At 43.7% G+C, this 11,526-nt stretch overlaps 1 pseudogene; it reads left to right on the forward strand.

Annotated features, from left to right (window-relative positions):
* Positions 1-8,375, forward strand: part of LOC126249452 (tubulin alpha-1 chain-like) — a 29,359-nt pseudogene extending 20,984 nt beyond the window's left edge.
* The last annotated feature ends 3,151 nt before the right edge of the window (positions 8,376-11,526 follow it).

Raw genomic sequence — 11,526 nt, forward strand, 5'->3', positions numbered from 1 at the left:
GTGCAGCTACGTCTCGATCCCTGAGTCTACAGATAGGGACGTTTCAAAGACAACAACCATCTGCACGAAGAGTTCGACGACGTTTGCAGCTCGGAGACCATGGCTGCGGTTACCCTTGACGCTGCATCACAGACAGGAGCGCCTGCGATGGTGTACTCAACGCCGAACCTGAGTGCACGAATGGCAAAACGTCATTTTTTCGGATGAACCCAGGTTCTGTTTACAGCATCATGATGGTCGCAACCGTCTTTGGCGACATCGCGGTGAACGCACATTTGAAGCGTGTATTCGTCATCGCCATGCTGGCGTAGCACCCGGCGTGATGGTTTCTGTTCGCATTGACGGCACTTTGAACAGTGGACGTTACATTTCAGATGTGTTACGACCCGTGGCTCTACCCTTCATTCGATCCCTGCGAAACCCTACATTTCAGCAGGATAATGCACGACCGCATTTTGCAGGTCCCGTACGGGTCTTTCTGGATACAGAAAATGTTCGACTGCTATCCTGGCCAGCACATTCTCCAGATCAGGCGTATCAAGGCCGTTATTACGGTCAGAGGTGGGTGTTCTGGGTACTGATTTCTCAGGATCTATGCACCCGAATTGCGTGAAAATGTAATCACATGTCAGTTCTTGTATAATATATTTGTCCAATGAATACCCGTTTATCATCTGCATTTCTTCTTGGTGTAGCAATTTTAATGGCCAAAAGTGTATGAAATGTCCTTTATACAGTGTGGTTCACTTGCTAGATGTTAGCCAATAAGATACTTTCACTAGCTAGCTAGCTGTCGTGAATAGTAGCATCACACTGCAATGATGTATTCTCACTGCAAGTCTTCAGAGATCTACAGACGGATCTCGGTGTGCAGTCTTTTAAAAAGAATTCTAAACCTATATCTATACTCACCAAGCCACATTTCTGTGTATGGCGGAGGGTACTATGTGCAGCACGGTCATTTCCTCCCTTTTCCCGTTCCAGATCCGTATGGTTGACAGGAGAACGATTGCTGGTAAGTCTCTGTGTGGGCTCGAGTCTCTAATTTTATCGTTATGGTCCTTTTCGCATGCGTAGGTGGAAGCAATATGTTCGTTGACTCTTCCAGGAACGTACATTCTCGGAATTCTAACAGTAGACCATATCGTGATGAAAAACAGCTTTGTTGAATTGTCGGTCACTGGAGCTGACTGAACACCTCCGTCATGCTTTCGCGAATACTAAATGAACCTGCAACGAAATGTGCTGCTCTTCTTTGGATTTTCTCTATTTCTGTAGCATACTATTAATAAACAAAAGGGACCGGGAGTCTGGTCTCGGTTGCCATTTCTTTTCATAGTAGGACCCCTTCGGTTGTCATCTGCGGCGCCTTTACAGCATACCGATACGTCGACGATATTCAAGGCCCCGGGAGTAGACAACATTCCATTAGAACTACTGACGGCCTTGGGAGAGCCAGTCATGACAAAACTCTACCTTCTAGTGAGCAAGATGTATGAGACAGGCGAAATACCTTCAGACTTCAAGAAGAATATAATAATTCCAATCCCAAAGAAAGCAGGTGTTGACAGATGTGAAAATTACCGAACTATCAGTTTAATAAGTCACAGCTGCAAAATACTAACGCTAATTCTTTACAGACGAATCGAAAAACTGGTAGAAAATGATTGAAATGGCTCTGAGCACTATGGGACTCAACATCTTAGGTCATAAGTCCCCTAGAACTTAGAACTACTTAAACCTAACTAACCTAAGGACATCAAACACACCCATGCCCGAGGCAGGATTCGAACCTGCGACCGTAGCAGTCCCGCGGTTCCGGACTGCAGCGCCAGAACCGCACGGCCACCGCGGCCGGCAAAAAAAACTGGTAGAGGCTTACCTCGGGGAAGATCAGTTTGGATTCCGTAGAAATGTTGGAACACGTGAGGCAATACTGACCTTACGCCTTATCTTAGAAGAAAGATTAAGAAAAGGCAAACCTACGTTTCTAGCATTTGTAGACTTAGAGAAAGCTTTTGATAATGTTCACTGGAATACTCTCTTTCAAATTCTAAAGGTGGCAGGGGTAAAATACAGGGAGCGAAAGGCTATTTACAAGGTGTACCTAACTGTCGCAAATAAAACGTTTCACTACGGTTTCCATTTCGCAACCGATCGGAACTTGCTTTCTGGACAACCCTCGTAATTCCTACATGGTGTGTCTTTTTTTTTTTTTTTTTTTTTTTTTTTTTTACGCTTCCAACACAACGTCTTCGCCCGGCGTGTTGCTTACTCACAGCCCGCAGGGGTATCTCCTCTGGAGCCTATTTACTAATATCACACAAACGTCGCATCTTATGGGCAAAATACTATATACAAACAGTCTGTTGATACACTGTCTGTTACAGGCGCCACCAGAGGGCGACAGGCACGCTTCCGAATAGAGCGCGCATCAGGAATCGACGGCGCTGCTATCGGTGAATCGAGTGCCGTTCGCACGTCACGTGATCGCGGACATACTTCCGCCTGCTGGATACTCCAGGGTAGGCACATCCTCGAGCAGCAGCGATCAACTGCTCACTCAGTTCCGGGCCCGGAGCTGGCCTCACTCGTAGCTCATCGATCGGAACTCTCCGAGAGCAGCCCAGACGCCCCGCTTTACACCGCGCCGCCTCCGCACAACACAGGGTACTCCGTACGGTGTGGCCCTATGGACGCCGCTCCTACAGCCACTGGCTTGCCTCGGAATTGGTATTCCACCGAGGAACTTCGTTGCTGTGATGCTCAAGTAATCACGAACAAAGTTTCAGTTGTCATTAGATGTAATCTTAATTGTGAAATTGTGCCGTGAATTAAGTGTTCTTTACTTCAACCTGTGACTCAGTTACTACAGTATGCATCACCCACTACGGGACTTAATAATTACGACAAGAACAGTTCGCTTTATATTACACTGAAGAGCCAAAAAACTGGTAGACCTGTCTAATATCGTATAGAGCCCCTGCGAGCACACATAAGTGCCGCAATACGACGTGGCATGGACTCGACTAATATCTGTAGTAGTGCTGGAGGGAACTGACACCATGAATCCTACAGGGCTGTCCATAAATCCATAAGAGTACGAGGGGATGGAAATCTCTTCTGAACAGCACGTTGCAAGGCATCCGATTTAAGCTCAATAATGTTCATGTCTGGGGAGTTTTGTGACCAGCGAATGTGTTTAACCCCAGAAGAGTGTTTCTGGAGCCACCCTGTAGCATTTCTGGACGTGTGAGGTGTCGCATTGTCCTGCTGGAGTTGCCCAAGTCCATCGCAATTACAATGAACAGGTGATCAGACAGGATGCTTATGTACGTGTCACTTATGAGAGTCGTATCTAGACATATCAGGGAACCCATATCACTCCAACTGCACACGACCCACACCATTACAGAGCCTCCACCACCTTGAACAGTCCGCTGCTGACGTGCGGGGTCCATGGATTCACGAGGTTGTCTCCATAGCCGTTCACATCCATTCGCTCGATACATTTTGAAACGAGACTATTACGCCCAGGCAATATGTTTCCAGTCATAAATAGTCCAATATCTGTGTTGACGGGCCCAGGCGAGGCGTAAAGCTTTGTGTCGTGCAGTCACCAAGGCTACACGAACGGACCTTCGGCTCCGAAAGCCCATATCGATGACGTTTCGCTAAATGGTTTGCACGCTGACGCTTGTTGATGGCCCAGCATTGAAATCTGCAGCAATTTGCGGAAGAATTGCACTTCTGTCACGTTGAACGATTCTCTTCAGTTATCGTTGGTCCCGTTCTTGCAGGATCTTTATCTGGCCGCAGCGATGTCGGAGATTTGATGTTTCACCGGATTCCTGATATTTACGGTACACTCGTGAAATGGTCGTACGGGAAAATCCCCACTTCGTAGTTACTTCGGAGACGCTGTGTCCCATCGCTTGTGCTCCGATTACAACACCTCGTTCAAACTCATTTAAACTTTGATAACCTGCCACTGCAGTAATCGATCTAAAAACTGCGCCAGACACTTGTTGTGTTACATACGCGTTGCCGACCGCAGCGCCATATTCTGCCTGTTTATATATCTCTGTATTTGAATACGCATGCCTATACCTGTTTCTTTGGCGTTTCAGCGCAATTTCCTCTATCAAACTTATACGGTGTGGATCCAAAGATGACGAGCAATATTCAAGTATTGGTGAACGAGTGCTTTGTAAGCTACCTCCTTTCTTGATGGACTTTGTTTCCTGAGAGTTCTTCCAATGAATCTGCCTCGCATCTGCCTTACCCACGATTAATTTTATGTGGTCGTCCTACTTCATTTGCTCTATGCCCACAATGATAGATATTTTATGCAAGTAACTGTTGCCAGAGATTATTGGAAAGCACATTGTCTTGATCACAGCATCCAACTCGATTGTCAGATGCCATCAGGCAACATCTCTGTAGGCGCGATAACGGCTTAAATAAGTTTTTCAGCGAGAGTGGTTCTCGGAAGCATGTACCACCTGTAGTATTTGTGGACCTGGAACCGATAGTTATTGGCAAGTACGGAAATATACGCGATGTTTAATCCGCGGTGAATGCAGTGAAAAATATTTCAGTGTTTGTTTGTGCGTTGTGGATGAGATGCGTACAGGCACCTACAGGCACCTGTTCCACCAAGAGAAGTTGGTTACAAGCATGTTACTGGTTCAGGCTCTACTTCAGTGTGAATGGAACGGTTATCTGTGGATTGTTACAAAAACAGATAACTGGAATTTGCTATTTACCCAGCTCCTCAGGTGAGAAGATTTTGTCAAACACTGAATCTTGCTTTTGAGATTTGAAGGAACTCCTTGTGTGCAGGTTTCTACAACTAAAGCACAACTTGTTTCCAGATATCAACAGCAGTTGTGGAGCAATAGAACCCCACCCTAACAACGCACACCACGCTGGAGCAATTCTAATGTATTTTCATACGTGGCAGTGAGTCTATGTATGACATTTGCCACCGTAGCTTGGAGGTTAAACGCCCAGCTAACAACAATCTTAACAGGCCGACGGGACAGAGTGTATCCTCAATCACTGCATATTTTCGCTTTTTTAGAGCTCTTATTGTGGACCCGCAGAACTCCAAACCAACTTGATTGCTCGTATTCAATTCCTTCTTGTTACGTATGCCCCTGTCATCCCGGCAGAAAAAGCTTACCATGAGGAACTGTCTGTGAAATAACGAACGCCTGCTTCGAACCTGCCAATCAAATGGTGAAAGGATATCTGGGGCATGGGAAGTACATGGCATGTTATATGTTGTATAGAGAAATAAAGAAAAGTGCGAAGTTATTCACATGAGTACTAAAAGAAATCAGCTAAATTTCGATTACGCGATAAGTAACACAAATCTGAGGCCTGTAAATTCAACTAAATACTTAGTGATTACAATTACAAATATCCTAAACTGGAACGATCACATAGATAATATTGTGGGTAGAGCAAACCAAGGACTGCGATTCATTGGCAGGACACTTAGGAGGTGCAACAGGTCTACCAAAGAGACTGCTTACACTACGCTTGTCCGCCCTATCCTGGAGTACTGCTGCGCGGTGTGGGATCCGCATCAGGTGGGACTGACGGATGACATCGAAAAAGTACAAAGAAGGGCAGCTCGTTTTGTATTATCGTGAAATAGGGGAGATAATGTCACAGACATGATACGTGAATTGGAGTCGCAATCATTAAAACAGAGGCGTTTTTCGTTGCGACGGGATCTTATCATGAAATTTCAATCTCCAGTTTTCTCCTCCGACTGCGAAAACATTCTGTTGGCACCCACCTACATAGGGAGAAATGATCATCACGATAAAATAAGAGAAATCAGGGCTCGCACGGAAAAATTTAAGTGAGCGTTTTTCCCACGTGCCGTTCGAGAGTGGAACGGTAGAGAGACAACATGAAGGTGGTTCATTGGACTCTCTGCCAGGCACTTTATTGTGAATAGCAGAGCAATCACGTAGATGTAGATGTAGATGAGATGTTGCGCTGAAGGATGTGAAACCTACTTTGTGAATTATTATGACAAGGCGAACCATTCAATTTGTCGATTCGTGTCCCACTGGTTCCAAGGTCTGAGTGATTGTTATGTTACCACTAAAGATTTAACTATTGATCTATTTTATGGAACAGAATTGAAATACTGAGAATGTTTAGTAAAACTTGCCTTCTTATTGTACGAGAGGCGTTCGGTAAGTAATGTAACACTTTTTTTCTCGCCCAATTTTGGTCAAAAAAAGGAAGAATTTGTTGTGGTACATCGTGGAATATTCCCGCTTCAGCCCCTATAATATCAAAAAGTTCTGATGGGTAGCGGCGTTACACGTAACCCTCAAAGTGGCGTCTGTGACGGAGCAGCTTTCTAAGAAGAGAACTATCATTGAGTTCCTTTTGGCGCAAAACAAGAGCATTGCAGCTATTCATAGGTGCTTGCAGAATTTCTACGGAGACCTGGCAGTGAGCAAAAGCACGGTGAGTCGTTGAGCGAGGTGTCTGTCATTGCAGCAATGTCGCGCAAACATGTCCGACCTCCTGCGTGTCCGCCGGACGCTAACAGCTGCGACCCCTGCAGTTCTGGAACGTGCGGGCACTTCACTCTAGGTGATCGACAGATTATAAGCAAACAACTCGCTGCACAACTGGACGTCTTCGTTGGTACTACTAACACACTCGTCCACTTGTTGGGGTACTCAAAGGGTGTGTGCCCTCTGCGTTCCTCGCCGCCTAACAGGACCACCACAAAGAACAACGAAGAACCATCTGTGAGGAACTGCTTGCGCGTTACGCGGCTGACCGTGACAATTTAATGTCGAACATCATCACAGGCGATGAAACAAGGGTTCATCACTTCGTACCGGCAACAAAACGGCAATCGATGGAGTGGCGCCACACCACCTCTCCTGCGAAGAAAAAGTACAAAGCTGCACCCTTAAGGTACGTTGTCCAAGACGCGACGCACACTAGCGACTGCGACGGGTCGCTACGTGACGTCAGAAGTTGCCTGCTGGCGCATGCGCAGTTCGAGTTTGGGATGCGACGCGCGACTGTTGCGGCAGCTGCCGCAGCACTGCACCAGTGAGCAGTGTTGCGACGGAAGTCGCACGACACAAAGACGTACGGCTGCCAGAAAGATGTCGAGCCAGTCAAGGAAAACTGAAATGAGCCACTCACAGGATGTGATGCTCTGTGAGCTGGTCTCGCAACATTCTTGCCTTTACGATTTGAAGAACCCTAAATATAGAGACACTATGTTCAGAGACAGAATTTGGGAAGAAATTGGTGCACAGTTGAAACTGGCAGGTGAGTGAAATATATAATATTTTCCCATTAATGCAAATTTTTCAGGCCTGTTATGAAAATCATATAATCCATGCAGATGTAGAATTAGAATGATGAAAATGAACTTGAAGGTCAATTTTCGCATTACTCTTTTTTGTGACGATAAAAATTGAAAACGGCAAGTACATTATAAAATGAACAATCTAAAGTATAACGAGAAAGTTACATTTTACAATACCTTCACTTCGAAAGTAAACGGTAGATTGGTGTCTTGATGATACCTTCTAGTTGTGAAAAACCACCACCAGATTGTTGTACAGCTTTCTGCAATCAATAGATGTTCGTTTTTGAGGAAGGCGTTTCTCAACAGATTGCGCAAACAGTTTGCTGCAATAAGTAATTTGTCACATTCACTTCAATTCATTGGTAGAAGGTGGTGCTCAAAAAACTTGTGCCAAAAGTGCACTACTGTTTTACAAGGCCCTTCTGGTCTGACACAGTTCACAACTGAAATTCGTCTTTTGTAAATCCTGGAGTCATCTTTTGAGTGCAGCTTGGCAAGATTAAATGTTCATGTCATCCATAACGATGTATGCTGTCAGAATATAAGAATATGGAAGTTCATTTGGATGGGAATAAAGAGTCAGTCGGCTATGAGAGTTGCCTTAGCTTGTTCCAAAAGTTTCTGCATGGGAGAAACTGACAAGTATAATTTGGGGAAATTTTGTGAACAAGCACGGACATTATTTCTTCCACATTTCTGCTAGTGTATACTGTAGACGTTGAGAATGAATATTCTAGAGATGTTTAAGGTGAAACCCTATCTTGTTGTCAAGAACTTGAAACAATGCAATGACGCTAGCGTGCGCTTATTGTTAATAAACTTATCTTTCATTGGAATTTTAGGTGAAATGTGCAAAAACACATGGAGGAATATTCGGGACTCGTATCAGAGAAATAAACGAGAAAGAAAGCTTGGAACAGGTTCAGATGCCTCAGCAAAACCAAGAAAATGGGTTCTGCTTGATCACTTGGCTTTAAGAAACCTACATTTCGTGGCATTTTAAATGAAATTGTCAAGAGCATATGGAGAAATATTAGTAACTCATACCAGAGAAATATATGACATAAAATGGTTTCATTAGGTCCAAACGTGTCAGCGAAACAAAACAAATGCATTCTCTATCGTGTGATGACCACACGATTCTCGTTGCGCGTCGACAGAACTGGCGGCTAGTCGCGACGCTCCCGGAGATATATGAGCCCAAATCTCGGAAACGGAGATCGATATCATTCTGATCTCAACTTTAAAAATAATTTCGATATGTTAGCTTCTTTTCATCGGCAACGATGTATGACCTAACGTGAACCATACGTAAAGTAGCCAGCGACCACATTTTTCACTGTACACAATTCAAATTTTATGCAGTAGGTTACTTGTAAATTAAGTATCGGAATAACTGTGACGAATATCGGAAAAATAGACACCTCATTATCAAGCTGTGATGTGAAACTGTAAGATACGCAAACATCAATTTTTTGTGCCTTTTACTTTCCTCACAATTGATAGAGAAGTAATATACAGCGAAAAAAACACGCAAAACCGGAAGAGATACTTTTCAATTTTTTAAAGTAAAAGGAGAATCTGTATCGAAAAAGTAACTCTGGGAGCCGATGTAACTTTGTTGCATTAACATACAGTATTTTTTACAGCAAGAAAATCGGAATTCTTATTTTTCTTATGTATTTGAATCCGCCGCCGCCGCTGACCGGAGCTTGGGAAACGGCGACGACTCCAGTCGTGTTGCGGCCGTGTCGCCGTCTGCCAGGGTGGGAAAAGAGGAGGGGGCAGCGTCGCAGTCGCAGCCAACTGTCGCGTCTTGCACAACGTAACTTGAGCAGTGTTGCGACGGAAGTCGCACGACACAAAGACGTACGGCTGCCAGAAAGATGTCGAGCCAGTCAAGGAAAACTGAAATGAGCCACTCACAGGATGTGATGCTCTGTGAGCTGGTCTCGCAACATCCTTGCCTTTACGATTTGAAGAACCCTAAATATAGAGACACTATGTTCAGAGACAGAATTTGGGAAGAAATTGGTGCACAGTTGAAACTGGCAGGTGAGTGAAATATATAATATTTTCCCATTAATGCAAATTTTTCAGGCCTGTTATGAAAATCAGTATAATCCATGCAGATGTAGAATTAGAATGATGAAAATGAACTTGAAGGTCAATTTTCGCATTACTCTTTTTTGTGACGATAAAAATTGAAAACGGCAAGTACATTATAAAATGAACAATGTAAAGTACAACGAGAAAGTTACATTTTACAATACCTTCACTTCGAAAGTAAACGGTAGATTGGTGTCTTGATGATACCTTCTAGTTGTGAAAAACTACCACCAGATCGTTGTACAGCTTTCTGTAACCAATAGATGTTCGTTTTTGAGGAAGGCGTTTCTCAACAGATTGCGCAAACAGTATGCTGCAATAAGTAATTTGTCACATTCACTTCAATTCATTGGTAGAAGATGGTGCTCAAAAAACTTGTGCCAAAAGTGCACTACTGTTTTACAAGGCCCTTCTGGTCTGACACAGTACACAATTGAAATTCGTCTTTTGTAAATCCTGGAGTCATCTCTTGAGTGCAGTTTGGCAAGATTAAATGTTCATGTCATTCACAACGATGTATGCTGTCAGAATATAAGAATATGGAAGTTCATTTGGATGGGAATAAAGAGTCAGTCGGCTATGAGAGTTGCCTTAGCTTGTTCCAAAAGTTTCTGCATGGGAGAAACTGACAAGTATAATTTGGGGAAATTTTGTGAACAAGCACGGACATTATTTCTTCCACATTTCTGCTAGTGTATACTGTAGACGTTGAGAATGAATATTCTAGAGATGTTTAAGGTGAAACCCTATCTTGTTGTCAAGAACTTGAAACAATGCAATGACGCTAGCGTGCGCTTATTGTTAATAAACTTATCTTTCATTGGAATTTTAGGTGAAATGTGCAAAAACACATGGAGGAATATTCGGGACTCGTATCAGAGAAATAAACGAGAAAGAAAGCTTGGAACAGGTTCAGATGCCTCAGCAAAACCAAGAAAATGGGTTCTGCTTGATCACTTGGCTTTAAGAAACCTACATTTCGTGGCATTTTAAATGAAATTGTCAAGAGCATATGGAGAAATATTAGTAACTCATACCAGAGAAATATATGACATAAAATGGTTTCATTAGGTCCAAACGTGTCAGCGAAACAAAACAAATGCATTCTCTATCGTGTGATGACCACACGATTCTCGTTGCGCGTCGACAGAACTGGCGGCTAGTCGCGACGCTCCCGGAGATATATGAGCCCAAATCTCGGAAACGGAGATCGATATCATTCTGATCTCAACTTTAAAAATAATTTCGATATGTTAGCTTCTTTTCATCGGCAACGATGTATGACCTAACGTGAACCATACGTAAAGTAGCCAGCGACCACATTTTTCACTGTACACAATTCAAATTTTATGCAGTAGGTTACTTGTAAATTAAGTATCGGAATAACTGTGACGAATATCGGAAAAATAGACACCTCATTATCAAGCTGTGATGTGAAACTGTAAGATACGCAAACATCAATTTTTTGTGCCTTTTACTTTCCTCACAATTGATAGAGAAGTAATATACAGCGAAAAAAACACGCAAAACCGGAAGAGATACTTTTCAATTTTTTAAAGTAAAAGGAGAATCTGTATCGAAAAAGTAACTCTGGGAGCCGATGTAACTTTGTTGCATTAACATACAGTATTTTTTACAGCAAGAAAATCGGAATTCTTATTTTTCTTATGTATTTGAATCCGCCGCCGCCGCTGACCGGAGCTTGGGAAACGGCGACGACTCCAGTCGTGTTGCGGCCGTGTCGCCGTCTGCCAGGGTGGGAAAAGAGGAGGGGGCAGCGTCGCAGTCGCAGCCAACTGTCGCGTCTTGCACAACGTAACTTGAGCAGTGTTGCGACGGAAGTCGCACGACACAAAGACGTACGGCTGCCAGAAAGATGTCGAGCCAGTCAAGGAAAACTGAAATGAGCCACTCACAGGATGTGATGCTCTGTGAGCTGGTCTCGCAACATCCTTGCCTTTACGATTTGAAGAACCCTAAATATAGAGACACTATGTTCAGAGACAGAATTTGGGAAGAAATTGGTGCACAGTTGAAACTGGCAG

This window comes from Schistocerca nitens, chromosome 3, assembly GCF_023898315.1.
Source record: "Schistocerca nitens isolate TAMUIC-IGC-003100 chromosome 3, iqSchNite1.1, whole genome shotgun sequence".
In the NCBI taxonomy this organism is placed as follows: Eukaryota; Metazoa; Arthropoda; class Insecta; order Orthoptera; family Acrididae; genus Schistocerca; species Schistocerca nitens.